This window comes from Corvus moneduloides, chromosome 18 (genome assembly GCF_009650955.1).
Source record: "Corvus moneduloides isolate bCorMon1 chromosome 18, bCorMon1.pri, whole genome shotgun sequence".
In the NCBI taxonomy this organism is placed as follows: Eukaryota; Metazoa; Chordata; class Aves; order Passeriformes; family Corvidae; genus Corvus; species Corvus moneduloides.
In genome coordinates, this window is record NC_045493.1 from 14092040 (window position 1) to 14117031 (window position 24992).

General features: G+C 46.1%; 1 long non-coding RNA gene across 1 annotated transcript; it reads left to right on the forward strand.

Annotated features, from left to right (window-relative positions):
* Positions 1-69: 69 nt before the first annotated feature.
* Positions 70-21860, forward strand: LOC116453161. The gene is made up of 2 exons (XR_004243699.1): positions 70-360; positions 21571-21860. It is a non-coding gene; the product is annotated as an uncharacterized LOC116453161 (long non-coding RNA).
* The last annotated feature ends 3132 nt before the right edge of the window (positions 21861-24992 follow it).

A 24992-nucleotide genomic window follows, 5' to 3' on the forward strand; every position in this document is an offset into this window, starting at 1 on the left:
CTGCCTTTTGTTAGTCAGCGCTGAGGCTTAACAGGTACTGAATAACTTTTGATTACACAGCCAAACCTCTTAAGCAGAAGAAAGACATTTTGCTTACTTACCTAGATCTGTACTAACAGTCAGGTGCATTTTATTTATCAAGGTATAAACTTTTGTCAATGCAGCCTCGGAGGTGGCAGGCTAAGCACCCTGGATAAAGAGCTCCAGAGATAAGGGAGAGCCACTCATTTACTACGAGCAGAAAACAATTCAAGGAGACAATTCATAGGAAGCTTTTCCTGCCTCTGTGGAGCCACAGATGTGAGCTGGAAGGTTCTGAGTCAAGCTCTGTTGAAACAAGCTCTTTGTCAAGTCCTGTAGGTAAGAAATGCTTCTTTTACTGCCTGGCTTAGCACATGTGACTTCATTTCATTTTTTTCCCCTATAGTTAAAACGAGGTTATTAGTGCAAGGATACTTCACTGGTTCAACCTTGGAGTTAAAATCAGAAAAAGTCAGCAAATCCTGGCGTTACCGTAGCAGAACCTGCAAACTTTTCAGCCTTGCTTTTAGATTGCTCTCTGCTCCTGCAGTTCTGCTGGACACAGGGTAGTTCCAGCTGTTTGCAGGCAAAATAAGTTCGTTTGTGGCAGGAGCTGTATCCATAACCTGCAGTGTGTGCCGTGAGGCAGGGCGGTCTCAGCTCAGCTGCACACCTGCAGAGATGAGCGCAGGCAGGAAAACCCAGTGCAGTGAGACCCAGATGTGTCTGAGTCCTGCCTCCTCCTGCTGCCCGGGACAGGAGCTGCACCTCGGGGCTGTGCCTGCAGCACGGCCCTGGCGTTTCTGGAGTGTTTCTGGAGAAATGAAATTCGGAGGGAGTCAGACAGTAAACGGCAGAGGCTCAAAGTGGTTGTCTGGATGGGTGGTTTAAGAGGCTTCTGATACTTATTGGCAAATATCACTTTAAATTGCTTTGATTAATCTGTTTCCTAAATCGTTCTAATAATAGTCAGCAAGGTACACATGATGGACCTCATGGGTGTGATATCCCTGCCAAAAAGCCCTTGCTGTCATGCACAAACTTGTATGTCACACATGCAGCGGGGGGAGAGAATAAGGGAATGGACTATTCTGAGAGCAGAGGTTTAAAAGGTTTTCTCCTTGTAACGCTGCAGAGAGTTTGGAAAGTAATTAATGACTGACCCACTCTGGTACAGACAGTCTGAGTCCCCAGGGGGATTAATCTGAGGTTTTCTGGTCATACTCTGAAACAGGGACAGAATGATTCTCTCCTTGAAAATACTCTGAAAGTGCTGAGCACCCATCCTGTCCACCCCACTTCAGCCACAAATCAGATGCTGTTCAGATATATGAGCTCTGAGGATTAAACGTTCCTTTGTCCAAAATCATTTAACACAGAGAAGTGACACCAATGCAGACAAATGCCTCTTTCCACCCCCACTGCATGGCTTGTCAGCATTTTCACACAGGTCCCCTGCAACACTCACCAGTTACCAGGCCAGGAATGATTAATATTTGTGTTTATTTATTCTGGTATTGTTTGTGCTGCAGAGGGGCTCCCTGTGTCAGGACAGAATAAACGCAATCAGCCTGTGAGGGATGAGTAGCTCATACAATGGAAGCCACTCAAGGAGCTGAGATCATCCATTCTGACACAGCCTCTCAGGCTCACACACACTCACTTTAACAGAGAAAAGGATCTTTAGCTTACCGGGGAACAAAGCTCAGTATCACATCCAGCAGGCCCCATTCAAACCCCTAGAAGAGGATGCTATCTAAATTCCTGAGACTCTCAAGCTCTTTTGTTGAATGCTATGGATGCAAAAAGCCCTTTGATGATACAGTCACTGCACTGAGGGGAAGGGAACTGCAGCTCCTGAGTTACTTGCAAGTTCTTCAAACAAGGGTTGTTTTTTCTTTTTGCCCCCACATATTGTTACCCTGTGGTTCTGTGTCCTGTTAGAACAGATTGCAGAAATCCTCATTCCCTTATTCTTGGCCCCTTTATTATTTTCTTCTGAATCACTGCTTTATTTTGTTTGTGTCCCAAAGCAGAACTGTGACATTTTCTCGTTTAAAAATAGCGACTGAGGAAAAAAAAGTAGAAGCAAGGTTTGTTTTTCATTGGTTTTGCTTTCAAGATCGCTGCAAGGTCTGGTGGAGAGCACAGCCATGCAAACACTGAATCAGCAGAACGGCACAGATGGTGATCCGTGACGAACTCACGGAAATTGGCGGCTGCTGCAAGGGAAACCAGGAACCTCTTTTGCTGGACTTGTGGCCAGTGGAACAGAAATACAGACTCATGCAGGGCCTTGGGCTGCCACGGTTGGGAATTGTCCTCTTTAGGCTGCTTTGGAACACCAGAGTTTTTAGCTAATGGTTTTAAGAATTGTTTCAGCGGTTCGTTACCGTTGTTACCTTCTGCTACGGTGAGCAGCTGTGAACAATACAGCAATAATTCAGCAGCAAGAATATTAAGGGTATAGAAAGGCTGAGGAAAGGGTTTCTAGAAGGAAAGTAAGGAAGTAGGTGACATCTGAAATAACAAAGGGGAGTAGGGTGATTATGAATCAGAAGTAAAGGAAGTAAACAAATTGTTTCCCATCACATTCTAGATACATTTACCTTCCCTGTTCTCTATACAGTGGCAGAGATATGGATATAAATGTTCACGTTTCCTGCTACCACTCACACTGCAGCAGCACCTCTGAGTTTCAGTTCTGTCTCAAGACATCTGTGTGCTAACACAGCCCAAAAACACTCTCCCTGCCCTAAATCATTTTTCTGACTAGTACAATGTGATATTAGCAGGGCTTTGCAGCCACAAGAATCAGCTGTAAAAGGATATTAAATCTAGGCCACTGCAAAAGAATCTAGTGAAATAAGGGGAGGGATGGAAAAGGAAGGAAAGTGAAACAGTAAAGATTATCAGAGGGAAAATATGTCCCACTTTTGAGGGTTTTCTTCCTTGTACTCCATTCAGAAAAGGGCACAGGTGAAGATGAACACAGAAAGTGGCACCAGGACAACATGAAAAAAATCAGCCAAAAGGTTTGTGAGCCCATCACTGCGGCAATCCTGTGACACGTCAGCGCTCCAGACAGAAGTGCTCATTGAGATCGGGGGATGATTAAAGGCAGGATTTGTCCTACCTGACAGAGGGAATAAAGTGAGTGTACCATAGCCTGCTGTCCTGCTCACTGACGGGAGGACAAAACACGGTTTGGCACCAGCAGTCTCTGCTGTTGGAATATCACCAGAGGGGATGCTAACGCTGACCACTTGGGCTGAGGGGTGTGATAGATCTCATTAACAATGGCAGATAATGACCCAACCCAGGCTCTCTCTGAAATCGGTTATGGATCTGCTGCTTGGACCTGAGCACTGAAAGGTGTCATGGAGAAGCCCAAGGACAAGTGCTCGAGTGCTGCCAGTTTTGTTTGCCCAGCTCAGGCAGAGCGAGGCCTTGGCTGATGGAGTGAGCGTGCTCTAGGCTGCAGCAGTGCAAGGAGACGTGTGACGTGTGTCACGTGTCATCACACGCCACGTGTCACACGGCACGTGTCATCACGTGTCATCACACGCCACGTGTCACACGGCACGTGTCATCACGTGTCATCACACGCCACGTGTCACACGGCACGTGTCATCACGTGACATCACACGCCACGTGTCACACGGCACATGTCATCACGTGTCATCACACGCCACGTGTCACACGGCACGTGTCATCACGTGTCATCACACGCCACGTGTCACATTGCACATGTCATCACGTGACATCACATGTCACGTGTCACATGGCACGTCATCACGTGTCATCACATGTCACGTGTCACATGGCACGTGTCATCACGTGTCATCACGTGTCACGGGTGACGTGGTGTCACATGTCCTCAGGTGTCACATCCATCACCGCGTGGCAGTGCTCTGGGCTGTGCCGGGGATTGCGAGGGGCGTTAGGAGCCGGCCGAAGCCCTCGCTGCCGGAGCTGCGCTGCCAGCCTGCCCTGCCCGGTGTGCCGCGGGTGCCCGGCGCTGGGTCGCTGCTTCGCCCAGCCCTGTCCCTGCCTGAGCTGCTGCACTCCTGCACTGCACACGAGGCCATCGTCGGGGTCAGTCGTTGTGCATGGCTGTAAAATAGAAACATCCATTACTTTTCTAGCTCAGACACAGCTCCTGTCTGCTGGGAAATCTCGGTGCGGCTCAATGAAGCGAGTGGGGTGCTATCAGCAAGGAATGAAGTTCTGGTAACTCAGTTGAAGCAGAATATTTATGTTCAGCAGATTTGTCAGCACTGCATGGGTAGGAACTGGAGATTCCAGGTGACCGAAAGAGGAGCTGGCTGGCCCACGAGCACATCCTTGCTTTTCTCCGGCTGTGCTGAGTGCTTCAGCAGTGTCAGTTCCTGCCTCTTCCCGCCCAGCAGATCTGTGTGCGGGCACTGCAGAGCCCCGTGGCTGCTGCAGGAGTGGGAGCAGATGCTGCTCTAAGTTATTAGGCGTCACTTTCAATTCAGCCTGACAAGAATGAGTTAATGGAGGAGCTCCGTTACAATGGCAGACAGGAAAATAAAAGCCACACTGAATCTACTTTTCTTGTCTCCCTTGTTTTCAAAGACAGTGCTACTGGCATAACACAGAGTGCCCTGTTCATTCATTTGCTGATAATGCTGCTCCCTTTGAGGGTGAGGCACAGCTCCTTCATGGATATAGAGTAACTTATTCAAACACAAAGAGAAACCTCTTCCTTCCTTTAAATTGTTCACAGGCTACCAAAGCAGCTACTGATGATGACCTACATATTGCTGGCTAATTTCTCACTAATAGCATTGAAAAACCAAGATAACAATCTTGTTTTTTCAAGTGCTTAAGATCTTATTGCTTTCATTCTTGTTTCTGCCAACTAAAACTAAGGGTTGTATTGTACTGTGTGAGTCTACACCAGGGAATTTCAGAAAATGCTTGACCTGGGTTATGATCTCTATATTTATAGTTATAAATACAAATTAGCAGGTTTAATAAGCCAGACAGAGAGCATCAGACAAAGCTGGTCTTCAGTTTTATCAATGGAAATGTAGAAATCTTGGATTCAGACCGAGAAGCTCAGTACAAAATGGAATAACTAAGAGGAGGCTTTCACCTACTAGTCAAGCTTGGATGAAATTGTAGGGTTTTCCTGTCATTTGCTGTGCTGATTTTAAATCAAACAGAGCCATGTCATTGATTTGCAGGTTCCTCTCTTACACCTTCCCAAAGCTCAGCCCCAGACTGTACTGTGAAGTGCTTGAGGAGTGGCTGTGTCTTAGACCACTGTCCTGCAAAGGCACCTGCATACCTTATTTATTTCATATTTCAATAGTACTTCAAGAGACTTGAGAGAATTCTATACGTGTTTAAAATTGAGTATATGTGCAAGAACTTGGGAGTGTGTGTGTGTATTGTCATATGCACGTTTTCCTTCTGCACCCAAGGGTTTTTGTGTTTTAAAGGGAGAGTTTACACAGTCAAAATTTCTACAGATCCTTAGGTTTAGCTGTAATTGCAGCATGGCAAACGGCACAGCAGCATAATGCAGGAACAAGTATGGCTTGCTCTGGAAGTTTTCTTCATTCCTCTTACTCCAAAAGTTTGCCTTGAAAGACAATTTCTTTAATGGCTGCAACTCCCACAAAGCTGCTAGTGAAGTGTTAGGAATATACACCTGGGCACTAGACAGGATCAGACACAACAGGTTTCCTCATCTCCTTGCTCTGTGTCCTGTGTATTTTAAGAACAGTTGCCAATCCCAGCTCTTTCTCCATTGCTACAATATTGGAGCACCCTGACACCAGCTTTTCTTCTCTGCTATTTCACAGATCAAGTAAAATCCTTGGAAGATCACCATCCTCTTTGACCTTTTCTTGATAATGTCCTGTTCTTTGAGCTGACAGCCCTGCAGACGATGTTTTTATGTCTCTGAGCCTTTCTGGTTCTCTGTCTGAAGAAGTTACACCCATGCACATCTGCTGAGCCATTAAGTCAGCATCATGTGCAGCGTTACAAGTACCACCTACACCAGTTGCTGCAGGTGGTTCTTAAATTTCAAAGCCTATCTGACAGGACTTCTTAACAACTGCCCTTCAGTTTCCAGCTAAAACTCATTTTCATCTCGTAGTTCATTCCGAGGCTCAGCCCACTGGAGGCTTTTTCTGGGGGCGATATGCATTCAAAAGCCTGAAAAAATGTGAGTTCTTTTGAAAGCAGCAACACCCCTCATCCTCCTTAGAAGTAAGTACATATAGATTCAAAGCCATGTGCTTTTAAAACTCTCTTTAGTCCCATTCTTTCCTTCCAAGTTGCCCTTGATTTTGCCTCTTTGTTGCTGATTCCTCCCCGCTCCCTTTAGCACTGTCCCTGATTTATATGTCAGTGCTGAGTGCATCTGATCAAAACATGGCAAAGTTGCTGGTTCAGCACTCGCAGCAGGGGACGGGAGAAATGGGCTATGTCTAATCCCACTTTGTGAGCGCTGTCACAGCCTGCCACGCTGCCAGTTGGCAAACGGGAGCTGCAGCGGAATTTGGAAGAGATAATGACAGGTGCTCGGAGCACATCTAGGACAGCACGTGCTGCAAAACCAGCTCCTCACCCAGCCTGCTTAGACTTTAAAATAAAAAGCACATTGGTTTCAAACAACAACCTGCATTAGAGAGTGTGCAAGGTACTGCAAGTGACAGGAAAACTGAGCAGGCTCCAGAGCAACGTCTGGGCATGTGATTGTACTAAATTATATCTATATTCAGTTCTGCTTAGAATGGAGTGGCTCTAAGAAGCTGAACTAGGTAGGGTGGTGGTTTTTTTTTTTTAACTTCAGCCCAAGAAAATTTTGTGGGAGGAGTCACTTTGGAAAGGTGGGAAAGCCTTTACCCTCAGGTTGCCTCAGTAAGAAGCTCCCGCTGTGATACTTGAAAGCCCAATAGACATGTCTGAATTTATAATACACTCTTGAAGTATTCATTCATAATCCTGTAGGGATTTTCAAAGCCACAAAGAGGATGTATTTCTTTTAACTGGCTACAGGGAGAATATTAGTTCCTGCTGTAATAAACAAATAGTCTATTTTGGTGCAAGAGAAAAATTCGAAGAGTCACAGCAACAAAAGGGGAACAGCTCTGACACTCTTAGAAGTTTCTGTTTTTCTAAAATGTGTGATACGCCATGAACTATTCTCCCCTCTTTCTTTGCTCCTTGAAACCTCGCTGTTATAACCTGCTGCTCCACCACTGTGAATCGAAGTCACTGCGCTCCTACCAGGTAAACTCTTTGGCAGATGACCGCGCAATTCGAGGCAATACTAAGACATAAAAAAGAAAAATGGAATGGAAGGACTGTTTTTCCCTTGTATGATTTGTTTCCCAGTCTCCAGGCATATCACAAAGGAGGATTTGTGGCATTGCACCTCTGCTTCATGCAGCCACTTCTGTTTGCCTCCACGGCTTTGCATGGGCTTGTGCAGACCAATAAGTGTGGTCAGCAAACACAGGCCTCCAAGAATAGGAGCCAGAATGGTGATGAGCAGAGGCTGGGAGCAGCAGATTCCTTATACAATGGGATTCTGTTGCCACCAGGTTTAAGCTGAGTTTTTGTTGCTGAAAAAAAAAAAAAAAATAAAAAAGCAGCCATTTCTAATCAGTCGTTCAATTCCCAATCCTTGTCAGCAAAGAACTCCTGCAGACTTTTAGCTCCTTTGCAGCGTGCTGGGACAAGCCTTAATGTACATTGTGGATGTTGGAATTTAAGCAGTATCCATCCTCTGTGCCTCATGTGCACACAAAGTGAGCTTCATAAATAAGCACAGACCTTGCTAGCAGCTGGGGTGGTTGCAAACACCTTTACCCCCAGCTCACACTGCCATCCTGAAAGAAGGGGTCTATCCCACTCTTGTTGTTGCTGTTGTTGTGAATGATGAGATTTGCTTTTAGAAATAGGGAAGGAGACAAATTTCAATTTGTTCTTAAACTTCTCTTTGTTCTAGACCATTCCATGTACTTGTTACTCTATACTTCAGATGAGGTACAATGGCTGCTTAAACTCAGCAGCCACAGCAGCCAGGGGAGGAAATGAGAAAGAGCAGCTTACCTGAGGGGAGCCAAAGGAAGCTCAAAGCAGGCACAGTGTAAATTCACCCATTTTGGTGAAGAGAACCCAAAAAGCTCCACTCAGGAGAGAGTGTGCAGCACCCTGTCCTACTGAAAGCACCAATGAACCCTCTGATGACTGCATGTGTTCAGGACCAAGCTGAACCTGTTATGTCACCACAAATCCTGTAGCACCAGTTGGTTTTGCTAGAAGTCTGTTAATCCATCGTGGAGTCAATCCAGTTTTGTTAAGCTTGTGAAATCAGAGCCTGAGGTGGAGTAGATGCAGATCACACTATGATGTGCCCACATCAGAGATCCTTCCCAAGATACCTATCTAAGAGAAGATACTGGAGAGAAAATTAACCTGCTTGAATAACTAGTGGGTTTAACTGCTCTGAATTACAAAAGGTTTCCCTGCAAAAGGGAACTCAAGTTTCCCTGGATGACCATGCTTTAATTATACATCAGTACAGGGACAGCATCCTTGTTGTTGTGCTGTAATTTTGCATTCTGTCAGGCTCGATGAATTAACAGGCACTGCTGCCAGCGGGAGGGCTTACAAACAAATACATTGTAGTCACCAAAATAAATGTGACGTCATAAAAGCTTGGGGCGGCACTGGGGAAATTGGTGGACTAAGATGAACTCTAAAACTGCTTATCAACAGAGGGCAAGGTTTGTTAAATTTACAGTAAAGAATAAAGCACCCAGAAACCAGGTGAAGGCTGCACTGCAGACTGCAATGTAAGCACTTCAAATTCACCACGGCAAATTCCCTCTGCCGTCTGAACTCCCTCGCCCAATCTGCTCTCACCTTATTTAGGAGCTGGGGAACAGCAGGGTCTTTTCTTGGGAAGTCACTCTCAGCTCAGCTGGGAACAGCACACTGGAAGCAGCATTTTCCTCTATAAACACATTAATTGGAGTCCATTTCCCTCCTCTGCATGTGCAGAACCTGCACTGCTAATGGGAGCTCTGCAGGCTTGTCAGCCTGCTGCAAACATCCTTTCCTGGGGTCACTGCAAGCTCAGCTGCCTTTCATTATGTACACTTTCACCAACAGCCTTTTTCTCCTGGAAAATAATGTTCTTACTTCTCCTGTAGTAATGCAGGGATTGAGATGAAACCTGATCTGCCAGGTCCACGTTCAAAATGTTCAAAATGTCACTGCTGGCTGTTAGAAAAGACAGAACCAGGCCCTTGGCTGTTGAGAGATTCTCATATTTGCAGCACTGAACTTTACGAATTAGAATGGTCAATGAGGAAAATGGGATTTTGGTTAGGAGACAGTAGAGGTCAGTACATATTTTTTATATTGCAGAAATCAGTGCTTTTTAATGACATTATAAACTAATGTACTTACACTTCATTCTGGATTTTACAGTATTTTGGACAAGTAGCAGGTTGAAAGGGGTCATGAAAATCCAGATACAGGAAATCTACAGCAAATACGCTGATATTTATTCTGCTACAGATTTTGCTTCCAAACCCCACAGAGAGAGAAGCTGGTTGTCATGTGAGTCCCAGCCAAATCTGCATATGCCAACCTGGCTTTATTTTAGGAGATACACGGACGTTTTACATCAGGAATTTCACCCTAAGAACAGACCTCAGCCTGTTTTTCTAGTCTTCATAAACTGGCACCTTTTCTGAATACCCAAACATTTAAACTGTTTCCTTACTGCTGAGATTCAAAAAGTTAACAGTAAATTGTCCTTGTTTGTGGGCTACTTCAATTGTCATGCATATTTTATGTAATCATTTTCCATCTCAGTGAACTTAGGTCCACACATGAATTCTGCTATTTAGTCTTCATTAGGGAGTCTTTTTTTCTCTCTCCTTTAAACTGCTGTGGATTAAAATAATTACTTTTGTTTAATATGTGATCAGAGACTCACCTGGCCTGTCTCTGCAAGAGATTTGACGACGCCCAGGTCAGTGCTTTCCCCAGTGAGAAAGCTCTTTGTACAGCTCCCCTGGGAAGCTGAGCAGAGCCTGTGCCTCAGCTAAGAACCAGATTAGTCGTGCCATTTGTCACTTACAACTTCCGTGGTGCTTGAATGGGGCAGGAAATTACTGCCAGCGGAAAACGAGCTAAGCAGAGTGGATGGACACTTCAAAAGACAAGGATTTTCTCTGTCACAGCTGCCATGAGCTAATCAGACCTCATTGATAAAGGGGGCAAATATCACTTTGGGAAGTTACAGCCAGATTACAAAGTTAAGGGAAAGCAAACTCGAATTTGAAAGGAAAAAAAGTCTTTAGATGCACAGATGTGGCAGGCACAGATGCAGATGAAAGCTGCAGATCTGCTCCCAGGAATGCAGCTCACCCTGTGGATCGAAGGGCTGGCACCATGGGCAGGGTGGCACTGCAACCCATTATTAAAGGTGATCAGCATTAGCCCTGATGTGATCCGTGCTAAGAAATCTGATCATGTTTACTTTGAAACGCTCCAGAGACTTTGCACTTTGGAGTGAGACCTTGAAATCAGGCAAGAGGGTGTTCTTTGCATTGTTCACAGGCTTTTTGCTTTTCCTTTGAAAGCTCACATCGAGTTATTGAGGACAAAAGCACCGGGGCTATCGCAGTTCGCACACGTGCAGCAGAAACCTGCTCGAGTTTGTTATCCAAGCCTCTGAAGATTTGTAAGCACATGAATACCTGCACCTCTCACCGAGTCTGCATTTGACTGAACTGTCATTTCACCTGCTCCATCCCTGAGATGGACTGGATGAAGACAATACTGAAAACTGGAGGAGAAAGAAGGTACAGAGTGTCAGGACAAAGCAGAAGTGTCAGGGAGAGAGGGGGATATTAAGACCCTGGATCCTGGACATAAAGATCTTGATAACAGTAGAATTATCAGGATAAGGAGACTGGCACTTGGAGTGAGTAGGACCAAGAATTCAAGAAGAATTCATGAAGAATTTGAACTGTGTTTAATCACAAGCTTGCAGAAAGAGGGAAGATGGTTTCTTGGTTAAGGAAGCTGTCCTGGGAAACAGAACTCAGCTGCAGGATGTAACGCAAAGGCAAACATTGAAACCATAACTTTCAGAAAAGGAAATTAATTTATCTTGTGCCTGGTCCACATCTAGTCAGCGACACTAAAATCTGATTTGCAGAAGTGCAGAGCAATTTACACTTTATAATAACAACTACTCTGAAAAAAATCAGGCCTTCCATGTCTCAAAGCTTAAATTAATTAATACTTCTAGGCTTAATATCTCTGTGCAGTTCTCCATCTGTTAAAAGGGATAATATTCTCCCATCTCAACAATGTGTTTTAAAAATAATTCATCCTACATACTGGAAAATAAGATATGTGACTTAAACCAGGCCTCACATTGTAACAACAGCTCTGAGTGGTGCAGTGAGGGCTCTGAACAGCCCCTCTTGGTTCCTCACAATGCTGCTGCTCTGCCGTGGGGGGCTGTTGCAATAGGGGAGCACACACCTGAGCCACACCTGGGGAGCAGGGCTGGGGCAGCAGGGCTGGGGCAGCAGGGCTGGTCTCTGCCCCCCATCTCCCCTCTGGGGCAGCAGGGCTGGGGCAGCAGGGCTGGTCCCTGTCCCCATCTCCCCTCTGGGGCAGCAGGGCTGGGGCAGCAGGGCTGGTCCCTGTCCCCCCATCTCCCCTCTGGGGCAGCAGGGCTGGGGCAGCAGGGCTGGTCCCTGTCCCCATCTCCCCTCTGGGGCAGCAGGGCTGGGGCAGCAGGGCTGGGGCAGCAGGGCTGGTCTCTGCCCCCATCTCCCCTCTGGGGCAGCAGGGCTGGTCCCTGCCCCCATCTCCCCTCTGGGGCAGCAGGGCTGGTCCCTGTCCCCATCTCCCCTCTGGGGCAGCAGGGCTGGTCCCTGCCCCCCATCTCCCCTCTGGGGCAGCAGGGCTGGGGCAGCAGGGCTGGTCCCTGTCCCCATCTCCCCTCTGGGGCAGCAGGGCTGGTCCCTGTCCCCATCTCCCCTCTGGGGCAGCAGGGCTGGTCCCTGTCCCCCCATCTCCCCTCTGGGGCAGCAGGGCTGGTCCCTGTCCCCATCTCCCCTCTGGGGCAGCAGGGCTGGTCCCTGCCCCGCATCTCCCCGGCCCTGCTGCTCGGGGCTGGGGATCACCATTGCCATAGCAATGCTCCACAATCCTGTGTCATCACTCCTGGGACACTGCAGAACTGGAACCAAATGTGCTGATAATGAGACTTCATTATGAGTTGAGAAACCACAGAAATTAACGACTTAAAGACTTGACATGTTCTCTTAGCTTTCCTTCTTCACTCCTCAGCCAGAGAGCTTCTCCTCAGTTCACCCGTCTCTGGGAGGGCTGTAATACCTTTTCCATTGGCTCAGTTTCTTCCTGCCTTTAGAAACATGATGCTCACAAAAACCATCTTCCTCTCTTCCTCTAAAATAGCTGAAAATCATGAAGTAGAACTTTGAACCAGGAAAGTGAGAAGTTTTTTAGGACAGACATTGTACATATGAGAGCCATGGCCCCTAAGGGTGACAATGACTACAATTAAGAGTCACAGAGTTATGAGCAGCCTGCCATGTCCATCTTCACAGGAGACAAGGGTCTGTGTAAAAAGACCCCAAACTTTAGAGCCACAGCAATGGGAGAAGCTAACCAACCACTAAAACAGCCAATATATGGATAAAAACAGCACTGACCTTAAAAGGGAGTTGTTTTAAAGACATTTGTCTAGTCCTTACCTTTCCTATTTTGGATTATCAGCTCTTACTACTTTCAGTCACCTTTTCTAAAACCTTTGTCCAACCCAGCTGGCACATTCTGGCCGTACCTTTCAGAAGGGTTTTGCTTCAGGATGATGAGATCCCGTGTTACCCTCATTGAAAGAACAGCCTGTGCCCTGTGCACGTCCAAGTGAGCAAATGGGACTGTGGGGAGTCACCTCAAGCGATAAATCCAACCAAAGGGGGAATGTCAGGGATGGCTGACACTTCATGCATAGATTGGTTTATATTCCTTGTGGCTGGAATCCCCCATTAATGCAGGGCATGAATCAAGGGTGACTGTGGAGGGCCAGATGGTGCTGAATCTGACTGTGATTTAAATGAGACATCCGTGGTATCAGAGCCTTTCCACTATTTCTTTATACCAGGGTAAATGACAGTCTCCTAGGGACACTACACTTTGGACTAACTGCTCCTGTCCTTTTCTGATTTCCAGGTGTTCACTGCCAGATTAATGTCAGAGGTAGGTGCAGGTTGGGTCTTGTATTTGTGTGATTTTGTATCATGGTGGGGCGGTGTGAGCCCATTCCGAAGCAGTTTTCCACATTAAGGTATCCATATCACATCTCTGGCTCCTGTAAGTTCAGTGATAAGTGTGCTATGCTAAGCAGGCTGACACACCAGTGAGAGGAAAGAAACCCCGAGCTCGGAGATAAAGTAACTCCCAGCAGATCTAAACCAGGATTTTCCGAAGGCTTGCGCTCGCCCATGCAGAACGAGATGTTCCACAAGACAGGAATGTTTCCTTTGATTAAAGAACAAGAGCAGAAGTGCTGACTGGTTCTGAGTTTTGGCTTCTGGTCTCCCTTCCGTCTTGCCCCTAATGAACATTTAATTGGCTAAAGCTCTGTTTATCCCTACAGTGAGCTGGCAAGCCCAGATAACTGTCGAGATTCTTGGATGATATAAATAGGCACAGTTCCAGTGAGCGCAAGGCAGAAATGCTGATTTACCCAGCTGAAAGCTTGGCCTGTTACATTCAATGTTTTTATTTTTCATTCTTTTTTCCACATGCAGCTGTATGTCCCAACTGTATGCAGATGCTTCCCAGCCTAAGCTTTAGGATGGCAGCCTGCATCTACCTGATGTGTCTTCTTCCATCCTGCAGCATTTTAGAAGACAAAAGGAAAGAGGATTTCTTCTTGTTAGATATTTTCTAATAATCTTGTGACAGTGAGGAATCCCTATAGCTACAAGTTTGATCTCTATGTCTATATGTATAAACTTCTAGGGAATAGATGAGAGAGCAGCAAATGCTATTCAAAAATAAATACTATAATTCCTGGGGATTGAGTTCCAGCAGAACTAGTTGTGTATTGGAAGCAGCTTTTTCTGATAGCACTTAGACACCTAGGTAATCTCAAGCTTCCTGCCAAATGCACAGCCTTTGCAAAAGGTTTTTCAGGGATACCAATTTATCTCTGCATGCACTGACTGATATTGGAAATTACTGACTTGGTTGCAAATATGTGTGGATGCCTGTGAGCAGAATTTGATTCTCTTCTGATTTTTTGCCTCCAGATTTTTCAGTTACAAAAAAATAAAAAATAAGAGAATTTTTTTCTTTTTTAAAAAAAAGCCCTATCAAATGAACAAAGAGCAATATTTGTCACTGTCCTTCTCCCTTGCACAGGTGTGTAATAACATCATCCCCGCCTGAGCAGATGAGCTGCAGATTTCTGCAGTCACAGGCTGTCCCATGGCACAGAACCAAGGTGCTTTAGCTTCTCTTTTTGGAGAAAAAAATCCAAGGAAGGCATTTTAGGTGATGGGAACCCAAAGCTTCTTGGAGGGGCAATAAGCATTTAAAATGCTGTTACTGCGGTGCATGCAGGAGGATTTTAGCTGCTGCAGCAGGATGGAGCCTGAAATCCTCAGAGGTGCTTGGGAAAGGTACAGAGAGGCTGGCACACGCTGAGCAGGGACCTTTGGTACCTTTGGCTGTCAGATGTGAGGCGAGGGAAGGCACTGAACAGCTCTGTCCTGGCCGAGGCAATGATTCTTGTTGACTGTTTCCCTGCTGCTGCCGAGATAGGAAGAGTCCCACTGAGCCCGACATCTGAGGAGATTCCGGGAGCGATTCCCCCGAGGCAGCAGCCGCTGCTGCCGGCAGCCGGGAGGCAGAGCCTGGGCTCTGGGAGCGCTCCCGGGGACGGGAGGGAGCCTGTGCCCGCTGCGGCAGGGCCCCGCTCCCAGCACGCAGCCTGATGCCGGCTCCGTTTGGGGAATACAGGGAAGCTGTTTTCAGTCCTGATCAGCTTTGAGAATCCCACTTTTTCCAAACTGCACCCTGGCACTTCCTTGACTAATCCTCTCCTTAGCTGCCTTAAGTTAACACCTCTTTATTTCAGAAATTGGCTTTCTTAGATTTATGCTCCACTAATTGGCTTTTTCACCCTCTGAACCCTTTCTGCTTCCTCCTGCATGCACCCCAGCCCCTTTCACCACCTAATCCCTTCTTTCCACACTTCCATCCCACCATTCTCTTTTTCCTTCTTTCTATTTCCTCCCAAAATGAGCTCGTACTCTTTTGCTACAACCCCTGAGGCTCTGGTGTTAAAAATCTCGGAGTTATGTTTTGGTGTTAAAAATTTCTGACTTTCCCTGACTTTCATTATCTGACACTTGTAAAATAGCCTCTGATCAACAAACATGTATGGACACACCAAGCCCAGATTGGATGCAGTGAGACTGGTCCCAGTTTTTGTGGTTTTAGCAAGACTTGCATGATATTTATGTTTCTGTCTCTGAAAATCCAAATTTAAGGAGTCCATGTTAGAAAGGTTCTGCTTCACATAGGAAAAAAAAAAAGAGAAGAAATAACTTCTAGTCCTCCTAGTTGTAGAAGCAGATAGCAAGTGTAAATCATCTAAATCTGTGAGTCAGAGGGAAAAATAAAAATAACCCAATTGTCTATATATTTCAAATCTCTTCACTGTAATCTCATAATCTTATTGAAGCTGATCCAAATTTTGAATACCTGCAGTTGGCAATGCTGAGCATGCAGTTAAACATGTTTGCAATTATTTGCACTTACTTATTAGCACTGGCTTTTTTCTAAACAGAAACCAAATAAGTCAGAAAAATGGATTGCCCATACAGTAACAGAACAATGCTGCACCCAGTGCAGACAAAAGACCCAAAGAAAGGAAAACAGGGCACCAAAGCTGTGCAGTTCCAAAGGGATATTTTAGGAACATCTGGTCTCTACTGGAAGAAGCATTTCTCCAAAAATGGGGGAAAAAAATCAAACAAAAAAGTAAAATCTTTACATGTATTCAAAAGCAAAACTTTAACGAACAGGCTTTGATCTGCAAATGTAATTAGCATTAGAATTAGAGATGGAATGGAGATTTGTCTAAAAGCATTAATTCAAATCCCACGCCTGATATTTTCTTATCACTGCTGTAATTCTAACAGTGCCTGTGGCAGATTCAGAAATCAGAAGAAAGGGACAAGGGCAGTAGGTCTCCCACTAGCAAAAAAAAAAAGGGGGGGGGGGGGACGGTGGGAGTGAGGAAAAAGAGTGTGAGATGGAATTAATCTATAATATCCCCAACCCAACTCTATTTTCAATGTATGAATTATTTATCTCCCAATCTCCAAACGCCAATATATCTGTGTGCACCACTGCTTTGATCTCCTGCCGCTCCCCAGCACTGCAGTGCCTGCGATGAACGGCGGTGGGAACCTGCGGGCTGCAGGTACGGTTCATGTTAGCAGTGTCCCAGGCACCAAGTGCCAAAGTCTGGGATAACCATAACCTGTTTTGTGGCAGCTGCCCTCCTCTCGTGCTGCTGGCGCTGTGTGCTCGGGTCACACCGGGACGAGCCGCCCTGGCCCCCGGGGGCAGCTCGGCGACCGAGCTCGCACAGCCTGGCTGCCGGCAGGGCAGGGAGGGTAAAAGGGTCCCTCCCTTTGTGATGTGTGCTCCTGCGTGTGGAGATAGCTAACCAGCGTTCGAAGGGTGTCTGGGTTTGGGATGAACCTCGTCCCCAGTCCCGTGAGCATCACAGCACACCCAGGTCCAGACAAAGCTTGTGTTGGGCCAACACGGCACCGGGTGTGCCCCGCAGCAGCACCGGGGATGGCCCGCAGCGGGCAGGAGCAGGGATGGCTTTGATTTGATGGCACCAGGGCTCCCCATCACCCACAGGAGCAGGGATGGCTTTGATTTGATGGCACCAGGGCTCCCCATCACCCACAGGAGCAGGGATGGCTTTGATTTGATGGCACCAGGGCTCCCCATCACCCACAGGAGCAGGGATGGCTTTGATTTGGTGGCACCAGGGCTCCCCATCACCCACAGGAGCAGGGATGGCTTTGATTTGGTGGCACCAGGGCTCCCCATCACCCACAGGAGCAGGGATGGCTTTGATTTGGTGGCACCAGGGCTCCCCATCACCCACAGGAGCAGGGATGGCTTTGATTTGGTGGCACCAGGGCTCCCCATCATCCACAGGAGGAGGGATGGCCTTGATCCCGATGGCACCAGGGCTCCCCATCATTCCTTCACCCACAGACAGCTCTCAATAAGCTGCTCTCTCAATACTCACTACGAGGCTGCAAAAACTTTCCAACCTATGACATCCATGAGCTATCACAGATTATGTTCACTCTGAGCTGGGTGGCCAGGTCACTGCTCCCAGACAGGAGGCAGAGCTCACATTCAGACACCTCTCAAACTCCTTTCCGGCCAATTCTTTTTGTAAATTGTGCTCTCTTTGAAATTGGAAGTAGACACATGGTGATTATGCACTTACCAGAGGGATTTGACCAAACATTTATGGGTTTCAAGTCAATATTTTAATTGTTATTACTATTATTAAAATTGCAGTTTCTCTTGATCTTGTTACAGTTTTTACCTTTTTTTTTTCACTCCCTAAGAAAGAAAATAACTTTGGCAGGAACAAAGGCTGAGAGGCTGAGCAAAAGGCAGCCATAAGAGTCTTATCAAAGCCCCAACAGAGTGGGAATAATTATTCACACTCTGTTGGGGGTTCTAGAAAGACCATCTGAGGAAAAGGATCACTCAGTCTTTTCAACATGTGAAATTAAAGAAAACCACTAGAAATTCAGTACAGGCTGGGGAGGGGGAAGTAAAACAGGGGCAGCTGAGAGAAAGCTGTGGCTGCTCCTCTCCCACTGGATTCACACCATTAGCTGACCACTGGCCGAGCAGGCTGTGCTGGGCAGTGCCACCGCAGCGGCTTCGTAACAGAGCTCTGTCAGTGACTTTAATGAAAGGGAGAGAGCAGAGCTGAACACTTGCCTGCATTAAAAGCCACATTTACCTGATGTGCCGTGTTCACTGGCTCCCACTGTTGTGCTGCTTGTTTATTCTGCATATGTAAAAAAAATCTAAGCCTTACCTAATCAACCTATTGGTTTAATTTCAAACACCTTTCTGTTACCTCCCACACTGGCCTTCACTCCTCAAAGAGGCACCTCTTAAATATTCATGGTACAGCCTTACATTGCACTGCTGAAAACTTTCATTTTTAACTATTTGGCTGCTGGTTTTTGAAGATTATAACCTGCCATAATAATTAATATTGTTTCATTATTTAGCTGGACTGTCCCATGTGTCTGTATCCATTTCTTATTTCAAATGGACGCTCTCTGAGACCAAGTCCCTCATTTTCTTATGTTTTGCATGAAACCTCCCTCTGTGGGTTCCTGACAACACATCTTCATGGACTTGTCACACACAGAGTGTCATAGACATAGATTATGGTGTTCACTGTATCCCCAGTGAATTTTATCTCCATTACACAAATGGGAAACTGAGGCAGAGAGGTGTGAAATGATTTACCCAGGGTCACACACGAGGTCTGGGCAGAGTAGGAATTTGAATACAGCTTTTGCAAGCCCAGAGCTAATATACTGACTGCCATATCAACTTTGGGTTTATTAAAAAAATAATTATATATACATATATATAATTAAAACTACTCAAGATCTGTAATTAGGGTTGACATTCAAAATGATGATGAGAATTGAATCAGCTCTAGTCTCTCGTAAAGCAGGGTTACCTAACTGACTGGAGATAGCCTCTGGCACATCAGAGCCCTACTCAAACAATTGGGGAGTGTTTCTGCTCCTAAATCACCTCTCTGCAGTTCACCTCAGGGTAAAGTCACAAAATGACCCATTGGGCAAGGTCTGTGGTTTGTGTGAGCATTCCCACAGCTCCCAAGCTGAGAGTCCCTGCTCCTGTGGCTGCCTTCCCTCTGCCAGTGGCCCCGCAAGGAGAGAGGGATGGCAGCGGTGTCAGAGTGGGCATGGGCAGGTGGGGTTTGGGATGTCAGTGGTCACGGAGAGGGATGGCAGCGGTGTCAGAGTGGGCATGGGCAGGTGGGGTTTGGGATGTCAGTGGTCATGGAGAGGGATGGCAGCGGTGTCAGAGTGGGCATGGGCAGGTGGGGTTTGGGATGTCAGTGGTCACGGAGAGGGATGGCAGCGGTGTCAGAGTGGGCATGGGCAGGTGGGGTTTGGGATGTCAGTGGTCACGGAGAGGGATGGCAGCGGTGTCAGAGTGGGCATGGGCAGGTGGGGTTTGGGATGTCAGTGGTCACGGAGAGGGATGGCAGCGGTGTCAGAGTGGGCATGGGCAGGTGGGGTTTGGGATGTCAGTGGTCACGGAGAGGGATGGCAGCGGTGTCAGAGTGGGCATGGGCAGGTGGGGTTGGTGACCTGCTGAAGCAAACTGCTCGTCCAGGTCGGCCTGAGTGCTCCACACCAGCCATGCCAGCAGCTCACACTTTGCTAGTTCAGCACATTGCTTCACTCAGTGTTATGTTTAGGAATTATTAATGAGGGGCTTGTAAGGCTTGCTTTATTTTAATGCACGGTTCAAGTCAACGCTGGCAGGATTCGAATCTCCATTTGGAACGAAACCTGTAATTGGTTCCTGTTTGCTTGGCAGGAGGTTTTACAGGAGATTGGCAGCAGGATTTGGGTTAGAGCTGAGGCTGGCTCCTGCCTGGGTGGCACCTCACCTGCAACTACAGCCACACCAAAGGCTGCTCTTTCTCAAATACCTTCTGACTGAAGTGGCCTTTGAATAAGCACATATAAAATTAAAGGTGATCTCGCTGTCCTTTGGGTCTCCATTAGGAGGCTGCTTCTTGAATACGTTAAACAAAAGACACTGCCCAGTTCTTTGGCCTGGAGTTTTGAGACACTTGTTGAGAAGCAAGTTAATAAAGTGCAGATTGAGTCCATAGATACAGCGCTGACCGGGTCTCTGAGTCACTGCTTTGCCTCTGACCAGCTCCTGGAGATACAGCATACTCGTTATTCTTCAGAAACAGCAGGCCTTCACCTCCCCAGCGGGCCGTGGGAGCTTGCACAGAGCTAAAACTTTTTTCCAAGTGGTTGGCATCTTTTTTTCCAAGCCCTTTTTCATCTTCTTTTGGAAGTCCTTGGGAATGAGTATCGTTTGCATTCAGCAGACCATTTCTTGTAGCACTGCGGCTGCTGCCTGCTGCCCTTTAATCAAAGGGCAGGAATTTGCCCACCACACTTGGCACCCCTGGCAGGAGCAAGGGAGATCTCCAGCCTCTGAGGGATGAGTGGTGCACACACCCCACTGATCTGGGGCCTGGGGTTCCGTGGGCTGGCAGCTCTGCAGAAGGGTTTATCAGCTAAGGTGGATACTAAGCTCAAGTTTTATTTTATATCGGGTGGGAGGGAAGTTTCAAGTCTGAATCCATAAAAAAGAAGCCAGACCAGAGCCTAAAACCAGTCCTACACTGGTCAAAGAAAATGAATGAGGTTCCCTACCTGTCTACATCTTGCAGCCCTAAGAACAAACAGAATCTAAACTCTTCACTGATCTCTGCCTCATGTTACATAACATTTTACTGTTTCACTCTATGCATTTTGCTGGTGTCTGGCTGCTCTGCTGTGCTTGCCAAGGTAGGGACAAATGGCAGGAGACAAAAGCAGAGGTTGGGAAGGGTTTGAGGAGCTGGAGGCTGGAGGCAGAGCACAGCCCAGCGTGCCTCGGTAGCTGAATGTCAGCTGGCGAGTGCCTTGCCATTGTATGGACTAAATCTTGTTGGGTTTGTGTTGGGAAAATCGCAGATCCCCAGCACAAAATTTTACCCGCAGGGCTAGCTGAGCTGTGTTATAAATGTGCTGTATACCAAGGGAAAAGTATTCTCTGGTGTCAGAAAATTGTTGGTGTTGCTTTGATTATTTTTTAAAAAAATACTTTCAAAGTGAAAAAGAGGATTTTTTTTTTTTTTATCTTAAAGGGATAAAAAGCAGCAGGGAGTTGTGTTCCTTAGTCTATATGCCCTTTAAAATCCAGCACAGAATAGCCTATTAATTTATTTTCTCTTTCCCAGCATCGCGTTTTGAAAACTGCCCATCACACTGCAGATGTGCAGCTGGCTTATTACTGCACCCAGAGTGATGCTGGAGGAATTAGGGGCACTTTTTCCCCCCATTGCCCCCAGCAGCAGCTCTGGGTGACCACATGGCAAAAGCCGTGCCGGCTGTTCCTCGGAGGGAAGCAGAGCAGATCAGGTCTGTGTCTGTGCACTGCCACACAATGTGGGGATGTGCCGCCGCTGCCACCCCTGTGCCACGGCTATTGTTAGCAGGTCAAAGCACTGAATATCAATAGACTAATTCCTTCACCCCTCCAGCCCGTTCTCTGACTGGAATGTTCACTTCTATTGCACAGCTTTCACCTCTGGCCTCGCCATCTTCATGGCTCCGCACTTCAAAGAATCCTGCTCATGTAGAAAATGCCTTATTGAAGGAATGGTCAGAGCTGCACAATTATTTCGAAAAAACTCCACATTGTGTTTCAGCTGAGGACAGGAGAACCGGCGAAAGTCTGAACCACTTTCAAGATTCAGATCTAAATCCTGAGGTTTAGAAATATGAAAGTCAAAACTACAATGGTCCAAACACACAGAGCCTATTCTTTGCACCTTGAAATGTGGAAAATTAAAGACCTGCTCTCAGTTTGACGACTCACCTTTCCATTTTCTAAGGCACCCAACAAAGTTCCCTCTGCTAATGAATACAGGGTTTGATTGTTGGATTACACAGATTATTTTCTGTCATCTTCAAGTCCTTTAAACAATTGCTGCCTTTGAAATCCCTTATGCAAGAAGCATATGACCTTACAACACTCCTATTCCTCTTTTGTATTTAACATCACAGCCCTCTCTGTGGTTACACACAATGTGGGGAAAGCTGTAGGTCAGGGCTGTGAGGTGATAGCTAAAAACGCAGGGCGCCCAACTATTGAAGCTGACACAAAATACACAGAAGAAAAGAGGCTGCATGGAAAAGGGTTTAAAAGTAAACATTATTTTTTATATCACATTTTTTTACAGTTCCAAAAACCAAGGAACATATGGTTGTAGACAGGACAGGGTATAAATCAAAGGACAACAGAAAATTAAATGGAATGTAAACTCGAGTGCTGAAACAATCTCAAATTAAAACTTACTTGAAGTGTGGTTAAGAATATCCATACTGGTTGGGATTTATACTGGAACACCATTCCTGCCCCCCAATCTTTCTCTTTCCCTCTCTGTCTCTCTCATCTCTGTTCCCTGCCATGTTCTCCTGCACTGATACCAATCGCTCATGAATTTTCCGTAAGTGTTTCAGATTTCCACATTATCTTCCATTTTAACACAATACTGAAATTCACAAATAGAATTACCTGGTTTTGGGATGTCTTTAGGCAGAGAGAGGCAATGTTCAGAGAAACTGAGGCACTACTGGTAAACACCAAGAAATGTCAAGTGCCCGTTAAGGGCTGAGGAGTGTTTTCAATTCTCTGGGAAGCCACAGATATGGTTCAAACAGAGGGAAACATTCACATATAGTGGTGAATGATGAATCTTTTTGTGTTTATTGTGAGGTTTGTTGTGCAGCACAATTCCTGGACTGGGATTTGAATGAAGAAAATGCTGTGGGCACAACAGGCTTGAAACAATAAACTCAACCTAACTTTGTCTAACTCAGCATTTAGAAATTTTATTGGCAGAGACTTGCAGAAAGGAACGAGAAATCATAATTCAGCAAATTCCTTCTATCAGTGCTCAACTTTCTGTCCTCATAGTAAATTATTCACTTCAGCAATGACTCAGCAGAGATTAAAGGCTGGATTCTGGCACCCTTGCTGTTCCTGGTGAGCATTATGGAGCACCCTGTTGAATGCTACAGACACATCATGCAGGGTAGGACAGCTCTGTGTGAGGAGAGGAGTCGGTGTTTGTGCTCAGAGTCCAACACAAACATCCTCCAGAGCCCTTTTGTCAGCCAGCTCCCAGACTGGTGTCAGTGAGAGCTGGGGGGCAGCTCCCCCTCCACGGAGCAACCACGGCCAGATTCCAGGGGCTGGGGAAGCACAGCTGACCCTCGAATTTCCCAACCCAGCACTGAGGAGGGGCCCTCCCAGGAACAGCTTCAGCCAGTCCGTGTCACCAGGGTGGGTTTCTGCACAGGTACACAAAGCCCCTGGCATTTTACAGGGATGTCCCCACGTTCCACAGCTCTGCTGTCACCTTTGCCTCTGCCTTCCGAGGTGCTTTAGCTCTGATGGCTTTAGCAGTGCAGGTGTGCCCTGTCCTGACAGCAGTCTTGGGGTTGTTTCCTGAGTTTTACTGATAAGCACAACCCCTTTAGCAAACAAAAGTGTTTTGCCTCGTTACTCCCAGGATCAGAGTTGTCTGCAAAATGCAAAAATGTGACCCTTCCCCTGTCAATACAAAGGCAGAAATGAAATTTCAGTATAATCAGCCATGTGCAAGTCTTCTGAATAAACAAACCTCATGAGACTACAATTATTAAACTAAATGCATTTGACTCCACAAGCCTTCCATGAACTGGATACCAATTTAAACTGATAATTCTCTGCATGGAAAATTTCAGGAATAATATTTTTCTTTCCTGTTAACAAGGTCTGAAAAAATAGCATGGAACTGATACTCTGTCACTGTACCCGGACCTGCAAAATTCAACAGGTGAAAGTTGAAGTGATAAAATTCCCACAGAATATTTTGGAATTCAGAACTGCTAGGCAACTCACAGAAAACAGCCCATATGCTATGTAGGCACTGATGTTTCATCTCTCGCTTCTCCCAGCTACCCTGAGCTGAGAGTTATCATTTCAACTTACTGGAAAGCACTTGATGCAGCCAGTTCCTTTTAAAATATATTTTGTTGGAAGTTGTTAGAAAATTCAATAAAGAGACTTTGATCATGATTCATTCATTGACTTTCTTGGACTAACTTTTTTATGGGATTTAAAGTGGATTTGAAGCTTCTGTTTCAAAAGCAAAGCATATTTTCCAAATTCCTGCAGTGCCTCATGGCATCAGCTTTGCTTTTGAAATAGAGAATGAGGATGCAGAGATATTAAAGCTAAGCTCAGAGAAACATGATTTTCACCCCCTCTAGAAAAACAGGAACATCCTTACTCTTCCTTTGAATACATAATTAGTGCTAATTGAAGACACATGTCAGAAATCTATGCAGCAGGACAGAGCATGGAATGCAAAGGGGTTTTCCTATCAATGCCAGAGACAAGCCAATGAAGACCTGCAGTTTTTCCTCCTCCTGGGTGCTCATGCCACAGGCAAGACCTACAAGTCATAAGTGGCCATGCACAGCCCTCGTCAACAGTTCCCAAAACACCTGTATGGGTTCAAATCATCTTTTCTCCCCTGTTCTGTCCCATGGAATTCAGGCAGGTTCCTGGAGCAGCACCGAGGTTATATAAATTACTTTCTCCATGTTGATTCCTAGTTCCTGCCACCACAGTGGTCCTGCTAACCAGGAAAGCTTAGCCCCAAAACTCCTTCTCACTTTCTTTGACAATAGAATGTAGGTATCCCTGAGCTCTGTGCAGATCCCAATTTCCAAATGAACTCTATATGCACATACAGGCCTTTTGGACAGTTAGCAAAATTTCCACTGAATTGTCAAATTTGTACCCTTCATGGAAAAGGGTGTCCTTCCTTGAAAACATAATCGCTCCTTCAAACACTTATCATAAATCTGAAGTACTATGAGCTTCTCAAAAAATAAAACCAACTTTTTAATGAGCAAAACATCCTTTTTTCCCTTAGGTCCACCCTT